Here is a 20,913-nt window from a genome sequence, read left to right as displayed (position 1 = left end):
CTAGCGTTAATAATATTATGAATTGTTCAAATGACATGTAAGGATTATGGAGGGCTCCTCAACGTTTCCTTGGTTGACATTTCACTGTTTCATGTTAGTGTGGTCTACATGAGTTTTGGATCAACCTCATTTGATTTCTCATGGGTATCTTTGTCAGCTGCACGTAATTTCCGACCACAAGAAATCCACACCTATATTTCAATAGGTGCACGTCTCTGTCTAAACTGTATCCTTTAGTGTGCCCCACCAAAATCGCAAGTTAGGATGACTTTTTATTTTTGCCCTCAACATAACATGGGACTACACATCTAATCGTCAGGGAGGATCTCATATGCACATCAAGGTGGCACATAAAAATTGTTGATGCAGAAATTTGGACGTTCTCCTTAGACCACTCGAGACCTGCAAAATAAATCAAAGATGGACACGTTGGTTGCTATAAGGGACTTTCTGATGCCAAAGTCAGACAGGCAAGCTAGATCTAATAGAACGTACGGTTTTTTAGGTGTAGAATTGTGCGTACCTCTCACCATTAGAAGCGTTTTTATTTATAGTTGAAGAGGGGTGGTGGCATAGACGGAGATATCCCTACTTAGTAGGAACGTATTATATAAGGAATTGTATCCCAAAGTCTTCGCGAATATCTATCTGAGATCTTCAACTAAGATCTTGGACAGATCTCTTTATTAGAATCTAAGTGGTCAGAATTGCGGTACATGGTCGAGGTCGAGCATCCGAGGTGGCTTAAATGGCCATCCTAAGGAGCAGTTTGCTGATCCAAATTATGTAGTAAGCGATGGTCGAGTATCTCTTGGGCATGGGACAGATGTTCGACCTGCTGACCTACCAACCTACCAACCTACCTTTGGAGGTCAGGTCAGAGGGTGGAGGCTGAGCTCCTTAGTCGAATGTAGACGAGGCCGGGGATGAGTATCCTCTTCCCCACACTATACAGAAGGGGGGCTCTTCAAATGTAGCAACACGGAAATGGATGGGGCCATCGGAGGGCTCGACATCTGATGGCCCCAGTAGTGGGTCGCTACGTTTTGGTCGTTGAGGAGCTCCTTGGTCGTGGTTGGCGCTGACTGATCACACGACATGCACATATGATTGAGCTGGCCTTGTACTTATGACCAACTCATTTTCACCCATAACAAAAATCAATGGCCTAATTTGAACAATTGGAGAGGGACATTCACCTTAATTTTATGAGCCCACCATGATGCAATATGTGAAATCCACTCTGACCATTAGACGTGTGATCTAATGTTGGGTTTAGTGCTAAACAATTGGGCGGCTGTGTGATTTAGGTGGACCACACTATAAAAAAACAGTCGGGAGAAAGACGTCCACTCTAGATTTTTTCAAGGCTCACCATGATGACTATATGAAATCCACTCCAACTATTAGATGATACCACAACATTTAGGCATGCAGTTTAAAAATTAGGCTCATGTGACTAAGGGGGTCACACTAAAGGAAACAATTTAAAGGATAAACATTGTATGTACTTTGTTTCCAATCATGTGGTCCACTTGAATGATGGATGTGGATGATTTTTGGGCCCTGGCCTAACATGGGGTGATGAACCTATTGTTTGGGCCCACTTGAGTAGCTGGAGTATTAAAGAAACGTGTAAGCTTTGGAGTTAGACTGGGATTTCTTAGCCTACCATACCATTGACTTTATGCTTGAAAAGCTTTCTCTGCCCACCCTAATGTATGTGTTTTATCTACGTAGTCCATCCCACTCCTTTTAAGGGCATGAGCTCATAAATGAGGTTGATACAAATCTTAAGTGGCCACACCAAAAGGCCACCATTAAAAACTTCTTATGGCTCCTATATGTTTATTTGCCATTTGATGGTTGATTAGATCATATAGTTCTGAATAGATGAAGGGAAAACACTAATATTAACTTGTTTCAAAACTTTTGTAGCCCCAAGAAGATTTTAATAGTGTGTTTATTCACCTTTGTTTCCTATAGTGTGCTCTACCTGAGATTTGAATATTCTTATTTTTTGGATTATGCTCTAGAATGACTTGAAAAAAATGAATGAATGACGTAGATAAAACACATACATCAATAGTTAACTTTTGCATTTGGCAGCCTAGAATTTGGAGGCACTACACCAAAATCTTCATTTAGGAACGGTTTTGAACTGTTCCTAAATGCTTTAGGAACGGTTTAAAACCGTTCCTAAATGAGGCGTCGCAAAAAAACAGGAACGGTTCAGAACCGTTTTGGGTACCATTTCAAATTTTAGAAACAGAATTTTAGGAACGGTTTTAAACCGTTCTAGTGCCAATGGTCACATTTTAGGAACAAAATTTTAAGAACGGTTTTAAACCTTTCTTAATGTTACCAATGGTCAGATTTTAGGAACAAATTTAAACCCTGATAAACACACGAAATTTAGGGTCTAGGGAAATAAATTAACAGAAGTTTATAGCATTCCATCAAAATAGAGATTAATACTAAGAAAAACATAAGAAAATAATGTGCTTGAAGATGTTTCATTGCAAAATCAAATTTACAAAAAGCCCCAATGATTTTCAGATATTCAACAACATTTTGAACCTACAAGATAAATGTCCTTCAGTAACTGTTACAACATGAGCCATGTAGATAGACACTGTGGGGCAAATGGAAGTGGAGGGGAAGTTAAGGAAATCCTACCAAATTCCTCAGAAAAATAAAATAAAAATGTTGAGGTTGCACCGTAGTTGCCATGCAGGTGATTCAATGAAAATGTGCAAGCAGAAAGAAAAGAAAATGACAATCTACACATACTGACAGTAGTTCAGGCCCTCTAAGGCCCTAAGTAAGAACTTTGAAATGCTTCCAAGCTACAGACTCTTAATTTGCAAGCAAAGAGATTGTAGATGTAAGGTCCGTATCCTAGACTGTACCATTCCGTAGGCTTCCACGGTCCTCCCGGTCGAATTCTGGCAACCCGCGACCTATAATTGGTGTTTGAGCGTGACCCTAAGTCGCATCCTGTATATCTATGTTGACTCGACTCGAAACTTGTACTCTAGCAATCGCGTCGTTGCCGCGTCTCGCGTGCCGATGCAATACCCAGGCCAGAAGTGGGCCCGCGTTCATTTCGAGGAAAACGTTGCGCGTACGAATTTCGAGATAATCTGTACAACCTATCCCATCAATCAGTCAATCAATTAAATCAAGTACAAGCAACCATCCCCCTCTTACACTACCTTTACCTAAAGTCAACTCTCTCCACCCATCCCTTTATTACAACTCCACTCCACCCATCACCCATCACCCATCACTCCATCTCTTTTCATCCCATCACTTCTCTCTCTCTCATTTCTCTCTTCACTCTCAAGCTCCCAAGGAGATCATCCAACGTCCAAGCTTCCCAAGCCAAACCTAAGTGTGGCCCATTTTCCTACCCCAATCTCCCATCTTAGCCATCCAATCTTCATCATCCACCATCAAAGAGCAAGCTAAGGAGCCTAGGAGTCCAAGGAGCTAAAGGAGGCTAATAGGTGAGTGATCCACCATTGATTTTTGTTTTAAGGGTCCACTTGTTGTGGGACCCACTTGATGTATGCATTGTATAAGGGAGGGCCCAATAGTAGCGGGGTCCCTCCCCTTCACGTTCCTCTCTCTCTCTCTCTCTCTCTCTCTCTCTCTCTCTCTCTCTCCCTCTCTTATGATGTGTGTGACCCACTTGATCCACACTGTCCACGAGATGGACCCCACCTTGAAAACGAATTGGCTGGGTACCTCACACCAGTTATATAGCTGGTGTATTGACGCCACCAAGCTCTGTGGGTCCCACTACTGTGACGCAGCTAGTGCGGTGGGTCCCACCATCTGCTCCGTCCATGGACTGGACAAGTGGGAGCCCGACATGATGTATATGTTTCATCCCATACCATCCATTGTTTCATCCAGACCATCCATTGGGGACCCCACACAACAACTCCACCTGCTGCATAACATCAGCAAGTTCTGAGGTCCCACATGAAGTATGTATTATATCCCAACCGTCTGTCCATTTCTCTCCTTGGTGGGCCATGCGTGTGGACCCCACTATGAGATGTGTTATATCCTAACTGTCCAGTCCATCTTTCTCTCGATGGTTAGGCCGGCCTCAATGCATGTGTTTTTTTTAGAATATATATATATATATATGATGACAGTGGGACCCACCCCCACACGTGGGGCCTACCTTGATGATATGTATATCCACACTGTCCAATCCCTGGACGGTGGGGAAAGTGGATTGGTTGACATGCCTCACACCAGCAGGTAGCTGCTGTGAAGAGTAAGCAAATTCTGTGGGGGCCACTATTGCATGTGTTATATCAGGGCCGTCCAACAGCAGCCCCACCATGATGGATGTGTTCCATCCAAACCGTCCATCCATTTGGCAAGCCCATCTTAAGGCTTGGGACAGAAATGAAGCAGATACGATGATCAGGTGGACCACACCGCACAAAACTGTGTATAGTGAACGTCCACCATTGAAACCCTTTTTGGGGTCACAGAAGTTTGGATCAATATGAAATTTATTTTTCCTTTTAATCCAGGTCTTTGTGACCTTATGATCAGGTTGGACGGGAAGTAAAATGCTGGGCCCCGCAAATTTAAACGGTGAAAATCATTATTTCCACCGTTATTTGTGGAATAGTCCAGATGATCTTTTGATGGGATTTATTTTTGGAAATGCTCTAAAATGACCTCTAATTGATGTGTGGGCCCCACCTTGATGTGATGTATGTTGGGCCGATATGAGAGGCCCTTTATGATGTATTTGAGGCCTGGATATGAGGTCCATTATGGCATGTTTTGAGGCCCACTATGAGGTATTTTGAGGCCCATGTGAGGAGGCCCATTGTGATGTAATTGTGGCCCACGTCTGAGGTCCGATGTGATGTGTAAGTGACCCATGTGTGAGGCCTAGAATAATGTATATACGGCCCATTTGGCGAGGCCCATTGCGATTTATTTGTGACCTTTGAGTGAGGCCCATCGTGATGCATGTTGGGCCCTTGTACGAGGCCATGGACCCACTATATGTTAGGTTCTATGTGGACCACTCCTTGGGAGCAATGTTGGTTAAATGTCCACATTGATGGACAATAGTGGTTAAATGTCCACATTGTGACTTCCCGTAAGCCTCTTATTAACCCCATTCTCATCCTTCCCTAAATGGGTTCACCTTAATTATTAGGCCCCATTGATATGTGCATGACTCATCTATTCATATTGGGGTGACCCTTAATGTTGGCCCCCCATTGGTCGTTAATAGGATTGTTCTAATCTTGGAGTCCATCTATGGACCTCGCCTTGCTTATATGCCGATTATCGATACAGATTGTGACAATGTAATAGCATAGTATCATGATACATGCCCCTACGCATCATCTGTATGCTTGTAATGAGATGTGGTTTGATCATTGTATATGTCATTGGGCAGGTTGTTCATTGGACTCTCTAATAGGCGAAGTTGTCCCACATGAACGCACGATATGCACAGGATTGATGCATGATTAGACTGTGTGACTCATGCATCTTGCATTGTGTGATGTGATTGTTGTATGCCTTAACGACATTAGGGTCGTAACCTCTACAGGCATATCGTGGATGGTAGGATTGGACACTGAAAATACTGTTCTAGCATCGGGGCACCATAAATGTCCTTGAGTGAAAATCCCTAAACCCGATGGTACCAGAGGATGACTCCAACGTCGAGACCGAGTGGATACATGTGCGCACGAGGCTCGTATACCATTAGACCACGTCTCCTACTGTGTCGTGGTCGGTTGGAAAGGGGTGTGGCCTTATCCGCCTGAGGGTAGGGGGCAATACTTTTTTTTTTACACACCCCCACACACTCACGCTAGTGGAATTTCACTACCTACGGGTACTCGAACCCTTGACCGGGAGTTGAAACTCCTGAGAGTCTACCACCCGAGCAAGGGTATGGGGCAATACTACGCTGAGTCTGACTAGCTCATAAATGGGTCCGCTATCGACATGTCGAGCCGATATTGGTAGGCGGATAGTGAGGTCTTTTCTACTTGAATAGTTACACGTCCAGTGGGTGGTGATATGGTGTAGAGTGTACAAGACCCTGGTGATTATGCAGAGGAACCGTACTGATATATGGTGCAAATTGGTATGCTTGAGTTACATTTTATTCATGATATTGGCTATATAGGCTTTGCATCATATGGCCTTGGTATGGCCGATAGCATTCATGTCTTGCATCGCATAGCCTTGGTACAGCTGATGACAGTCATGGACTTACCAACATTTTCGCATTAATCTAATATTGCAAACTTGCATTTCCACCATATGCACACACACACACACACTTTCACCACCCTCTAAGCTTTCTATAAGCTTATGTACGATCATTGCATGCAGGTGACGATAGGCAGTAGCTGTTTAGGAGCAGGAGCGTGTTGCAGAGCTTCCAGACTTTTGGCTTTATTATCATTGTATTTCCCTTTATACACATTGTACCTTAAAGTTTTTTATCATAGTGGATTTGTGATGATGTTGTTGGTTGTTGTTTATGGGTTATGCTTATGGTTATGCTTACTTCGAATCAAATTCATGTTGAAAATCCTCCTTTTAGGATCCCAGGATCGGAACCTGGTGTATTGGTACCAGGAGCCGAGAATGGGGTACTACGGAGGCTGTTGGCGCCGGATTTAGTGATTGAAAATTTTGTGAGCCTGGTTTCCAAGTTTGGAGCGTGACAGTAGAGGTGTCCTTAGAAGTTCCAGCAACTGGTAATCTACAAATGCATCATATATACATCTGGAATTGAGATGGTAACACTCGCCAGGTTAAACATGACCAGTTCTTCCTCTTCTCCAAATCAGAGAGCCATTGTTTTATGCTATGTTTTTGTCTCTTGGTACTATCTCGGTGCTTTTTCAATGAAAGTCTTTGTTATCTTTCAAAAGAAAAAAATAAAAATGAAAAATGAAAAGAAAAGGCGTGAATTACACACCTGTAAAAAGCAAACATCTTACCTAAACCATTTTCACTGATAAAACTAAAACCCCCAAGCCTGATAACTGAGCCAGTTAGCAAATATCCAGTAATAACCTGCAGTCAATTCAAAATGTGTAAAAGACAACTTTAAGCAATTCCACGGCAATATTGGAACTGGTGTCGAAGGCAAGAAGGTAAATTTTAGGGCGTGTTCACATATATACATAAGTAGGATAAAATAATACTTTCTTCAATAATAGGAATTCATCATGAACAAAACTTAGTGCAGTAATAATATACAGACCGGTTGTCCCAAACAAGCAAAGACAATGCTGCCACAAGTTGCAGATACAATGACCACTACAATATCAGATATCAACCTACAAAGAAAGTAATTTCAACTTGGTGGAAAACCTGATATGTTAATATAACTAATAGCTCTATCGACCATGCAACTAATCAGTAGGCGTACCTTAAGTCTAATTGTAGAATGGGATATTTTGATTTGCGATTTGATATAATAAAAACATTATCCTAAAAAGACAGTTTGTAGCATGTACATTGTTGAGGGTCAAATATTGCATATTAGACCCCAGTTATTACTTCGTTTTACGTACATGATAATGCTTAAGCGTTCTATTTTAATAATGTTTTTGTTGCAAGGTGAATTTAAGAGCTTGTACTGAAAAGGGTACTAAAAGCATGAACTTGATACTCAAAAATCATCAAGGCAAGGGATGAATCTTAGGAGACCGAGATCGAAGAATTCACACGCCAAATATCCGAGAAAATCAAGTAATTGAAGATGAAAAAGCTTGAAAATCATCCTGAATGCAAGATCACAGGGTTTCCGCCATTCGTTTGGTACAAAACTTTATATCCGGCTTGAGGATCATAAAGTAACCATACACGTAAAATTTCAACCATTAGATCTTTGTGGAAGTGGCCCAACAAAGAGATCAGCCATAAAACCACCAATTTGGGGCCCACTTGATCCCTGGATATGCTTCAATTTTGGTCTCAACCCCTTAAATTAGATGAAAAAGAGGATGGACGGAATGGATTTCTTAGAAAACATCATGGTGGACCCCACTTCCAAGTGCATGTGCACAGCACGCATGCACCAACCATGCACCGAACCCTGGGAGTTGGTCAGTGTGCGCTAACCCAACTCCCAGCATCTTCTTTACACAGGAGACGGATGTCTGTCCGCTGTGACGCGTGGTGGCCCACCACTGTCCATCATCTCGATAATCTGAACCGTCCAAAGTGTCCGGACGGTGGGGAAGACCGTAGCCATGGTGTCCTTTTACTCCCATGCACGTGCACACACGAAGATCACCATCAAATGCAGGATGAACGGCAGGAAGATTCGATCCCTTGGGCTCCACCAAACTCGAGAAAAAGTACCCATTCCTGACTGGTTTTTTCAAGTAGAATTCAATAGACGGTGTGGATTTCTCAAAGGACAGGAGATGTGGGCCCCACCACTTATGCAAAGCCGGCCTATTGCATGTGTTATGCATGGATGTGCGTCCGGATGCCCGGCTCTCTATGGGCCACTGTACGATCAAAGGCAAGGTTGGATGCAAGATCTAGACTGTCCAAAATCTCGGGAAGGAAGCCACGACCCTCACCATGAAGTCAGAATGGACAGTATGGCTAGGTTCATCGTCGAAAACTCGATCAAATGCAACTCGGTTTGTGTTTGTCTCGCTGCACAGGATGTTTCTAATTTTATCACTGTGTAAGTTTATGCATATCACCACCATAGCCACCGCCCTACCTGTTGTTATAAAAGGATGGAGTGGAGAACGTATAGAGGCATCCAAGGACGGGCGCAGCTGTGCAAGCAGGGCACATGTGAAGGGGAGAGAGAGAGAGAGAGAGCATGGAGCGTGGGCCGACCATCTCAAGAGTTTTTCTTTCTTCCTTTATTTGTTTTTGTTTTTCTAAGAGGATTTTAGCTCAATTATATCTATGATTGGTTGAACCTCTTAGCCTAGCTAAGAGGCGAAGCTTGTAGGTGAAGCTTGTAGCGTAATTGGGATGTTTGCTTTATTTTGATTCATGTTTTATTGAACTCTCTTGGATTCTAGTTTGATTATAAGGATTTTTTTAGTATTTAATGGTTTGTTGTGACTCAAATAACAATGGATCTACGATTGTTTTGAATATCTTCTTTTTCCTGAATTGAGATTGTAAAATTAGGCAATCCTATTGTTCACCATCGTCCCTTAGGCATGCTAGGGTGACAGAATCCTTCCTAACTTTCACAATTCTCTTATGATTGGTTGTAGGTTTGGTAAATTATTGTTGTTTGCCTTGTCTCCTGGGCATGGTTAGGTGACGGAATCACTTCCAATCTTCACCACTTTCATCCTTTGATGATTAGATCCATGAGAAGTTTAGAGATCTGACAAATCTCTTCTTACCAATTAGATAAGATAGGACTCTGATTCCAGTTGTTTCCTTGAATCATGCAAGGTAACTTCCCGATTGCTACAAGTGGATCCTTGGCACCCTAGTTTTCCACCTTTAAATTTTACAAGTTTTAGTTAAATAATTTACAATTATTCCCTTAAATTCTTCAGATTTAGATTGTATCTTCACTACAAGAACAGGGGGCTTTAGCCTCGGTTCAAAATTGAGGCTAAAAAGGTTAAAAACTGAGGCTAAAAGCCTTTAGCCTCAGTTATCCAAACTGAAGTTGAAACCCCCATGGCTAAAGGCTTTAGCCTCAGTTTTAGCAACTGAGGCTAAAATGACTTTTATAGCGTCGGTTCTTCAAGTGAGTCTAAAAGACCTTTTTAGCTTCAGTTTTCTCGAAATGAGGCTAAATCAAAATTTTAGCCTCCATTGTTTCCAACTGAGACTAAATCCAAATTTTAGCCTCGGTTGCCTCCAATTGAAGCTAAATATATTTTTAACCTCGATTCTCAACAACCAAGGCTTTAACCGAGGTTAAAGCCTCTAGCCACGAGAATTTCAGCCTTGGTTCTCAACAACCGAGGCTAAATCCAAGCCTCGGTTACAAATTAAGGCTAAAAATGTTTAATTTTTTTAAATATTTATTTAAACTACTAATCCATTCATTCAATCCACTCATGAAATAATCAATCATGAAAGCCATAATACCAACAAAATAGTTAACAACTCAATCAAACAATCAATCTCACTTGTTTACTATTTAAAGTTTTCAAAACAAACTCAATCAAGCTATTACACAACATTAGGTTCCACAAATAATACAAAGTCACAACGCAAGATCTGGGTATGACTTTTGCTTGGCTGATGAACAACTACAGCTTGTTCGATTGTCTAAAAGCATCTACAAAGAAGAAGAACTTGCCATTAGCAATAATTTTGTGTGCGACTGTCCATGTGTCAAATGAACACAACTCCCCATGCTATCTTCCCTATTACAACCCGAGAAAGTGACTGAACCCAAAAACAAAAACAGAAATAACTCTACTTTTAACCTTTTGGAACATCAGGTCAATGGAATCTTAGCAATGGTTAAGTGAGATGTGTGCAGGACCTTCTTGAACACATCTCACTCAAGTTTATTCAATGCACACACCATGGTTCTTCACAAACTGTTTGATTAGGGACCTAATAGCTGACACTTCAAATGTGCTAGGAAGGTAATTTTTTTTAGTCCATGTATGGTGGAGCATACCAGTTCAATTATGCTTATAACCATCCAAATCTTAGAGGACATGTAATTTTATGGGTACTTACAGCAGGAGGAAAAAAAAAACCATAACAACAGTAGATGATTAGAACTCACTGTGGAAGGGATTCCTAGGTGGGTGAGAACATAAGCATATCCTTGCATGACTTTATCCGAAGGGAATGCCCATAACTGTTGTGTGGATCCTGTATGATGATTGTCGATGAATGTGACACTCTTTTCTGGCCACAATCCAATCATTCCGGGCGGCCTCCCATCCACGTCCTTCATCCACCACAATTCCCCTTGCACTGCAGCTTGGAGAACCCCTTTAGGGCCTGTTTGATTTTTATTGTTTCACCGAGAAATGGTAAATACCCTGGAAATGGCTTATTATTACCGTTTCACTTGTTTGGATATTCATGGGAATTTCATTCTTGGAAACCAGTTCAAAAGTAGTAGCGGCCATTTTAGGACCCCATCTTGATGTATATGACATATCTGTTCCGTCCATCCATTTTATCACAACATTTTGAGATATAAGAAGAAAAATGAGGTTGATCCAACACTCAACTGGCCCATACCAAAAGAAACAATGGCCTCAGGAAGTTTTTAACGGTAAGTATTTGATTCACATTTTTCTATGGCATGGTCCACTTGAGCTTTGGATATGCCTCATTTTTTGGCTTATATTATAAATTCATCTGACATAATGGATGAACGGTGTAGATATATGATATGCATCATAGTGGGACCCACAAATATTTTACAATATTTGTCAGTTTTACACTCAAAAAGTAAGCCGTCAAATCAATTATGGGGAAGAGTGCGGCAACTAAGGAGGGAAATATTTATTACCATTCACGGGGCATTTCCCTGGGAATTGGAAAATCAAACACGCCCTTAGTTGTAAAATCAAAGGCTATCGCAATCCACCAGCTGTTTGAACCCAATCCACCAGCTCCTTCAACAATTTCAACAGTAAACCAAGCAGTTGTGGGTACTCTTTGTATGGAGCAATCACATAACTGCCAAGCAAAAGAAATCAATCCGACATTAATCAAAACTAAGGATTATCGCTACAAGTTATAGAAACTTATTTAAAGGGAAACTCAAAATGCATCCCCAGTTCAGTTAATATAAATGCTCACGGATCAAGAAGCAGAACAGTAGAGAGTTAACCTGGGCTCGGCTTTTGTAGACACAACCATGGGGAGTTCTCAGTAAAAGAAATTTGAGAGGACCAGTTTGGACCAATACTTGCGAGGAAAAATAAAATTCACAAAGGTAGAAGCCCCTTAGAGATCACTTTTTGGGAATTGAAAATCTTTTCTTTTGTTCCTCTTAGCGAAAGCATATCATTTTATTTATTTAATGTCAATCAAATGGAATTGAAGAAAAATTTGGAATTGCATTGGTGACTGAAAGAAGAAAGAAGATGTGTCCTGAGAACTGGTTATCGAGACTCATGCGTACCCATTGCACCATGAAATGACGAATATGACACAAGGGGATCAATTGAGGTCTACTCCACAGTAATGCAACAGAAGTGGGAGGAACTAGACCACTAGCAGCCAGCTATGAGTACTCCAGAGGAGATCAAAAAACAAACTGAAGAACAATGAATTTTTTAATTCTTGCCCAGGCTAGATGCTGATTTTGAATAACAAATTGTGCAAGTCCTGGGAGATATTCTCTACCTTTAGAATCTATTTACAGCTACATCAAAGGAGAAGCTGGTTGCAAGCCACCACTGTCGGGCATAGTTCTAATCTTCCTAAGAGATATGTTCTAGTCATAGACTCTAAAACATTCAAAGGGAGTGGCTTTAGAAAAGGACAGAGCCATCTACCACTTTTTTTCTACTGATAAAGATAGACTCTGACATACACACGCACACCCAGATTCTATATGACTTATAAATTCCCAGATAAAACAATACATGCAAAAGTACCATCTAGTTAACTTGTATGACAATAGACCACATCAATTGCAAAATCAAGTGAAAAAATAGCAAAAAATCTCTAGGGGTGATTATATAAGCTCTCAAAACAATCTAATTCTTTAAGAAAGTTTAAAGTACAAACATGGATCTTGTAAATTAATTTTAATGCCTGCACAGCTTCCCATAATGTAATATGAAAACCCAAGGATAACAAACATACTGGGAATTCATGAATCTTATATTACTGGATTGTCCTTCCATCTGCATTCATAATGCCAATCCAATAACCAAAACGAGAGAAATGGTATCCAAGATACAACATCCAACTTCGAAAAAGGAAAAGGAAAAAAAATATCTAAAACACTGCAATGCAAGCATAGTTTTCTTCAAAGCAAAACTACAATAAGGTTGGACATACAAACTTCAACTAAGATAATAAGATGCAACATAGTGGAAATAAACAATCGCAACAATTTTCTAATTATAGATGCAGTTTTCTCTCAACATTCCTGCAAATGTTTTTTTTTTCAAGTCCAACTTAAAATAAATGCAATTGCAACTTGGAACATATCACTCACTAAATAAAGTGGGAGTAATCCAATTTTGGATATCTTACTTGTTGGAATTTAATTTAAATCAAGTGCACTTCCGAATGTAGCTTAAGTTAAAAGCATGGTTGTAGAAACTGCTATAGCGGCCATTTCGTCAAAAACGCCCATCTTATTAATGGTCGGTAATGGAAGAAATTGGAATGGTTGATGTAAAACAGATATTGTAGATTTTGCCGACTTTTCTATGTTTTATTTTCTTCAAATTTAACTGTTATAACAGCCATAACTATCATGTAATGGTAAATGCTTTTAAATTGGATGTCCAAAGAGATAATAAGCAAATGAAGAAAAATGAACTCCGAAAAGGAAAATAATGCAATTGAGGCTTTGTTCCCATCGACATAAAATTCCTAGGACTTCTTTTGTTTAGTTATCTACAACTTCGTCTGAAACTGGGAAATATTCTAACTGATTTTAGGGTAGCATATGGTATTCTGGTTGGAATTCTGCTGATGGAACAAGCTTTTGAAACATAACCCCAACAAATTCAACTAAGACCATTTATCTACAAGTAACGGTTCACAGGAAAAAGGAAAACTGACAATTTATAACTACAAAAGACAGAAAGGCAGTGATTTACTTACAAGAATCCAACAGCAATTTGGTTCTCATAGTTCAAACCATCAGACATTCCTAGATCTCCAAGGCGATCACCAAGAAGTAACACATTAGTTCTCTTCTTCACTGAGTGCACTCCATGGTTCAGTGGTATTGCGTTGCCTTGCTTAAGTTTCACCACCTTATCTTTTGGACCTTTTGGCGATACAATGCCAATTGTGGCAGTACCTGCAAGACATGTCTATAAGATTAATATTCACTGGTACAAGGAAAGATTTTAAGTTTAAAAGATAGAAGGAGAAGAACGAAGAGATGGGGAAAGATAACAAGCATGTAGCTGAATTCCTAACCAAATCTCTAGATGATCATGCTTCTCACGTTAAAACAATTTAAAACTCACTTGCTAATTTGAGGGTAATTTGGAAGCAAGGATGAGTTGTTCTGATCCAGCAAGTTGCACCTTGCCTGATGATACCGTTTGTTTGTGGTATTGCATTTTTTAGCCTAGTCCCTCAATTTTTGAATGTTAAGAACGTGATTACAATTTAATTTGAACACAAGGGAACAAACTTTAAAGTTTTGTTACACTTAGTCACACATCACTCCTTGGGATTCATATCCACGCAAACATTCCAATGAATCAAGTATTCATTCTAATCATAATTCAAATTAGGAAATGGCCTTAGATATGATTAATTGGAAAATCACGACATAACATCCTAAACAAATACAGTACAAATCAGTGAGATAGTTCCAAGCATCCCAAGCTCAATAGCCCCAACCAACTAGCATTCAGTAATAAAGGCATACTAATAATCATGACTAAATAGACAATTTGATAAACTAGTAAGTAATTTTTGAACCGCTAAAAAATAGGAGATGAATTTTAAATAGATAGGCATTAGCAAGTAACAATGCTTTTAAACTAAAACCATGATAAAACTTGAAGAAAAGAAAAGAAGAACGAGGAAGTTGCCACATTCCACTAGAACCAACCACTGAATGATGATCCTAGTGTAAATGCACAGACTATGAACACAAGTCTGCAGCTATCACAAGGTAAATGAGGATTGCCCTTGGTTGGCCAAAATAAACATTAAAACATCAATAACCAAGTCTTGGTAAATGATGTGAACAACGAAACAATTCAAGAAGTAAAAGAGCGTAGACAATTCAAGAACTACATAACTGGAAATGAGATCTCAAAGTAGCATATATACCTTGTCCATCTGTAGTTAACATCCTTCTCATTATAGGCAATAAAATGGGCTCAATTGTATTAAAAGAGGGTAAAAAAATGACATTAGCATCTGCATGGATAAATTTTATCTGGATATAGTAAAGAAGAAAATTGAAAAACCTATTTAAAAATAGAATAATATATAATGTTCAAAGAAAGATAAAATGGAAATATATATATATATATATATATATATATATATATATATATATATATATATATATATATATATATATATATATATACATATATATATATATATTAAAAAAAAAAGCAATCTAGAAACAACGAATTAGTTGAATGCCATGTACGGAAATCCTAAACAACTTATAGCTGCCTGCGTATCATCCATCATACTATGCCAGAGTATGGCCGCCGTTCCGTAACTTGGGGATGCTTTTTAACTAGTAAATGAGTCGACTCAGCGTGTTTGCCACAGAGAAACAAGACCTTGTCATTAGACATTACAAAAGCTAAAACTGCATTCAAATATCCCTACCCAAAAAATAATAAGAAAATAGAAATGAACAGAGACAGTGTAATAGGCTGCCATGTGTCACCCCAGCAGGCCTTATTTGATTAAGAAGCATAAACTATTAATTACGGATGATTAAGGTGAGTTGGTGGAGGCGGGAACAAATATCTAGTGCTAGGGTTTGTGTTGGCCCCTGGATCTGCCCCTGGATCTTCGTAATCCATTGTAAAATCCATCATCACCCTTCCTTTTTCCTTTCTTACCTAAATGCCAAAAAAAATTTAAAAAAATTCAATACAATGGCCTGAAAATTCCGATGAAAAAAAAAGAAGAAGAAAAAAAACCCACCTCAATTTGATTGAAAGAAACTACTTTCTCAAATCTCATCTCCTTTCTTCCGGATCCTACAAAACAGAGGGCTCAATTTGCTATTGCTGCTACTTCAATCTCTGCTGCATTCTCTCAACCTTCTTGAATGTATTGTCCAGGAACCCAACGGACAAAACAGCAAATCTCAGGCAGGAACCCTAGAAAGGAGTGGCGAAGAAGGATTCCAGCTCTTTTACAGAGATTGAAGCTGAAGACAAGAAAAAAAGAGAGTAAAATCTACGAATCGGGAGCAGAAACCCTAGGGGGAAAAGCGAAGAAAGAGATCGAGGTCTTGACAGGTTCTTCAAAGATCGAAGAAATCAAAGAGATTTGTAGAAAATTAAATGAAAAAAAAAAAAAAGAAAAAGGAGGGACAATTGAAGTGTGAAAATCCCCGGGGAAAACCCTAGAAAGAGAACGAAGATATCTCTCGCTCGCTCGCACAGCGAGTGAGAAAAGGAGTCAGTGAAAAAACATCCATGCACGCCTATCGAATTTATATTTCAGAATTAGACTTTTAGCCACGGGGTAAAAAGTAGATGTTTGGCCTCGGTTCCTATGCAACCGAGGCTAAAACGTCCGATTTCATTTGAAATTTCATAATTTTTTATTTACAGGATTTTCAATTATTTGAAATTTCTCAATTTTAAAAAAAATTTCCAATTTTTTTTCAAGATTCTCAAATTCAAAATTCTTATTTTTTTTTCAAAAATTTTCAAAATTCTTAATTTTTTTAAAATTCTCAATTTAAAAAAAAAAAAAAAATCATACTTTTTCATAATTATCATTTTTTTTTATTTTAAGTTCTCAAAATTTTAAAAGATTCTTAGTTCTTAAAAAATTCAAAATTCAAATCTTTTTCAAAACTCTCAACTTTTTTTTTTTCAAAATTCTCAATTTTTTCCCAATTGTCTCTGTTTTTTTTCCAAAATTCTCAATTTTTTCACAATTGTCAAAAATTTTAAAAATTAATAATTCTTTCAATATTCTCATTTTTTTAAAAAATATTCTTAAATATAGACTTTTGGCATCGGTTCTAGGCTATAAAGTAGACTTTTGGCCTCGGTTCCCATGTAATTGAGGCTAAAAAGTAGACTTTTCGCCTTAGTTCCTATGCAAATGAGGCTAAAATGTAGACTTTTCACCTCAGTTCTTATGCAACTGAGGCTAAAAGGTAGACTTTTCACCTCAGTTCCTATGCAACTGAGGCTAAAAAGTAGATTTTTGCCTCGGTTCCTATGTAACTGAGGTTAAAATGTAGACTTCTAGCCTCGGTTCTTATGCAACTGAGGCTAAAAATTAAACCTTTCGCCTCGGCTCCTATGCAACTGAGGCTAAAATGTAGACTTTTCGCCTCGGTTCTTATGCAACTGAGTTAAAAAGTAGACCTTTTGCCTCGGTTCCTATGCAACTGAGGCTAAAAAGTAAACTTTTCGCCTCAGTTCCTATGCAACCGAGGCTAAAAAATAGACTTTTTGCCTCGATTACTATGCAATTGAGGCTAAAAAGTAGACTTTTAGCCTCAGTTCCAAAGAAATTGAGGCGAAAAATGAACTTTTAGCCTCAATTCCTTAGCAACTAAGGCTAAAAAACACATTTAGCCTCCATTTTTTCAGCCGAGGCTAAAAAATTGAGGCTAAAGGCCTACTTTCTTGTAATGCTTCTTCTAGTTCTAATTCTAGTTGCTTTCAGATTACGTACAAGGTTCATCCCTGTGGATTCGACCTCGGTCTTACCGAGATTATTACTACATCGCGACCCTACACTTGAGGTTGTGAACATACATTCTATTTAGTTAGCTTTTGACACTGTCAGAGGTCAAAAACCAACAAATATAAAGTAGAAATGCACTTGAATCCAATCTGTTTGCTCATTCGGTCTGGGTCCTAAGATTTGATTGCTCATTGGGTCAGTCCAGACCTTGATACACTTGGATCCAATCTGTTTCCACCTGAAGAGTGTTGACAAGTTAGGTCAACTCAATAACCCATAGCCACAAGCCAGGTCCAGCTTAGATCCAGGTCTGGACCTAGATTTGGGGTTTGCTGGATTCAACTTGGCAAATCTTGCGGTCCGATCAATTATTGGGCCAGATTCAGGTCAACCCGAATTCAACCCGCTAATTGACAGCCCTACAATAGAGATCTCCTAAGGAGCTTAAAGAGCATACCTTCTGATCTATTAAAGTTGGGGTTTCCTCTTCGCGGTTCTCATTATCCAAATTGAAAACATCATGAAATTGAAATGACCTAAAAAACAACCACAAAGACGGTGACTGAAGTCAAAATTTGGATGAACGTATAATCAAAATTTAAAGCATGATTCAAGAAAAACTACTTCCAGTGGAAAACAAGCCAGATTACTAATATGTTTGCACAGTAGAAGCGTATACTTCTCCTCTTTGGTATCATTTTTCTTGGACTTGACTCTTAGCTACAGTTTCCAGAACAGCTTAATGAACAAAAACACATGAAGAAAATATATTGAACAGAAGAATTACATCAAGAAACCACCAAAATAATCAATGAAATATGAAAGCATTCAGGATTGCACATGCTTCCCTAGAGAGAAAATAAAAGGCCTTGAAAGGCATAGCTATTTCAAACACAGAAAAAACCCTGTATATATTTATCTAACAATCCACAGTAAATAACAATACTATTAAAATTACTGCTTAGAACACAAATCACAAGTGATTATATAGCTGCTTTACGAGAGAAAAAAAGAAGATGAAGAAGATCCCAAGTACATGCAAAGGGACAGTACCCGATGACCCATTTCAAGAAGTGAAGCAAGTGTTAATCGAAATGTCTGCCCTTTGTTAAAAGAACCAAAATTCCTCACGTTTTCTAAAAGAAAAAACTTTGGCCGGAAGTAATCGGCAAAGGACAAAAATGAGTACACTGGGAAATAAGCCTTGTGAGGGAATAAAAAGCTTACTTCATTAATTCAAATTCACCATCAAGTGGCACAAAACTGACAGTCTTTTCCAGGTTAAACCTTGTCAACTTCACACATTGATGGAAAGTAACATCAATGAGCTCAATCGTCTTTCCACTGAAACTAGTAGAGCATCTTTCAGGGCCATGTCACCAAAAGAATTAGGAGAACCTAGCAATTAGCAGTTTGTAGCTAAAACAGAGAGGTAACTGCAAATTTTAAGAAAAATAATCCCTTCAAAAACCAAGTTAGAACACTTATTGCAGAACACGGAGAAAGGGTATGCTAAGTCTACAACCACTGAAAAGAGAAATCATGCACAGTACAGTAATCCCATTGCCTGATAATTACTCTAAAAGTAGCCATTACATTAAGTGTACATGTGGCCAAGATTTAAAGGTTCAAATCATCTTCTTAAACTATTTTTCAAAACAAAAAGGTGTTGTTGTGCTTACTCAGATATTGTTGTGTACTCCCCCACTTTCATAATTGAACATAGGATACCATCACTGATAGTTGCATCCTTCTCCAGTACATGAAAGATAGTGCATGCCAATAATTCTTTCCAATGTAGAGGTTTCCATCAAAGAGATTTCTGGAGATTTTAATAGAACTCTCAAGTCCCAACTCACCTTTTTAAAACAAATCACTGACTGCCCAGAAAACACTAAAGCATGATATAGACAAATGGCATGGATTCACCAACTGGAATTTGACAATTTCCACAACAAACTTCTTTAGTACATGGAGAAAAAGGGGTTGGAGCATTGCTAAACGTGCAACTAATGGGAATATCCACTTTTGAGTATGGCTAGGCCTCTTACCAGTTCTAACTGGCATTGTGTTTATAATTAACTAAACCTGGTTTCTTCTCCTCTTCTGAGATTATTCATGAGAAATGATCACTTGTGTCCATCACTTGTCACTCTAAACCGATTCGATTGTCATTTCACTGAAGATGTCGACAAGCAAAAATACAAAGTTTTTTTTCTTTTTCTTTTTAGTTGGAGGCCTGATCTGTTTCCTTGTAATAGGCAAGATTTGGTTGAGAGATTTGTGCTAAGCTCACATGCACCTCTTTACAAGCAACTCTGTATACTAGCAATGTCCAGATAAAGGAATAGGTTGCATGGGACGATGAATGCTTATGATAATGTTTGGCTTGTACTCCATCAGTCCGGCCTTCACTTCTCTTCTTCAGTCACAAACAAAAACTAAGTTAAGACCCATGAAGAATCACTTTTCCATAAATCTAAAACAACAACTAGCTAATATTTTTGTCCCCGACCTATGATTCTAGATCCTGCACAACAACTTTCTCACCATCAACTTCCAAGACCTGACCACATCGAATTGTGCCATCTCCCAATCATATATTGACAATTTCTTGATACTTTGGACCCTAAAATATTTTTCCAGCAATGATAAGAAATTTTGCAGTGAATTCGTAGACAGCTCCCATATCACATGGTTATTCCAAAGGAAAATACCATGTGGTATGAAATAATGCAAAGCAAAGATCATTTATCAAAAGAGAAAAACAGAAGCATACTTTAACTTTTTCCAAAATAACCAACAATCCTGCTACTCCAGAAATAGTCTTGTACTCTGCAAAGAGCATTAGAACAATACACTTACTGATTTATTTGAACCCAAAAGTTAGTAGAAGAATTTCTTGAAGCACAAGCACATAAAATGGCATATTCAGTGAAAATGTCCCAATGAAATTGAAGCCAAATTATCAGCAAAATAAGAGGTAAAAGCATGATTCTTCTTTTCACCATACTGTAAGAAATAGTCGAAGCAGGCCTTGGAACAAATCTAGATATCCAAGCAGAATTTGCAATAAATTTTAAATGAGAATGACTATTAGCTATGATAGGGAATGGACAATTTTATCACTAAAGAGAATTATGTAACAAAATCCTAGCCATAAATGTTCCTAGTCACTCAGTCAAAATGTATCTTCTTGCTTAGTTTAATGACACTATCCCATCAAATCAATCCAAATAATAATTGTTTTAGAAGCTATTCTTGTGACATACAAGCTTACCGAACCTAACCTTATAGTCACCGATTTAAATAGATCTAGATCAAACTTTATTGAAAAGTAAA

The 20,913-nt window shown here is 38.7% G+C and overlaps 3 long non-coding RNA genes across 5 annotated transcripts; all 3 read right to left on the bottom strand.

Moving 5' to 3' along the window:
- Window positions 1-7,454: 7,454 nt before the first annotated feature.
- On the bottom strand, window positions 7,455-18,469 carry LOC131227868 (uncharacterized). Its single transcript, XR_009162555.1, has 3 exons — window positions 18,251-18,469; window positions 18,029-18,107; window positions 7,455-7,518 (listed from the first exon to the last, which is right to left on the bottom strand). It is a non-coding gene; the product is annotated as an uncharacterized LOC131227868 (long non-coding RNA).
- LOC131227866 (uncharacterized) lies at window positions 10,139-10,989 on the bottom strand. The gene is made up of 2 exons (XR_009162551.1): window positions 10,778-10,989; window positions 10,139-10,315 (listed from the first exon to the last, which is right to left on the bottom strand). It is a non-coding gene; the product is annotated as an uncharacterized LOC131227866 (long non-coding RNA).
- On the bottom strand, window positions 11,002-16,237 carry LOC131227867 (uncharacterized). Of its 3 annotated transcripts, none has more exons than XR_009162554.1 (4): window positions 14,175-14,307; window positions 13,801-14,002; window positions 12,826-12,866; window positions 11,007-11,688 (listed from the first exon to the last, which is right to left on the bottom strand). It is a non-coding gene; the product is annotated as an uncharacterized LOC131227867 (long non-coding RNA). The 3 variants fall into 3 exon arrangements; XR_009162553.1 differs by lacking the exon at window positions 14,175-14,307 and adding an exon at window positions 15,838-16,237 and having other exon boundaries at window positions 11,008-11,688; XR_009162552.1 differs by having other exon boundaries at window positions 11,002-11,688; window positions 13,801-14,303.
- Window positions 18,470-20,913: the final 2,444 nt, after the last annotated feature.

Source organism: Magnolia sinica, chromosome 15 (genome assembly GCF_029962835.1).
Source record: "Magnolia sinica isolate HGM2019 chromosome 15, MsV1, whole genome shotgun sequence".
Lineage (NCBI taxonomy): Eukaryota > Viridiplantae > Streptophyta > Magnoliopsida > Magnoliales > Magnoliaceae > Magnolia > Magnolia sinica.
Note: the sequence above shows the minus strand (reverse complement) of the source record. Positions and strands in the feature narration are given on the sequence as shown.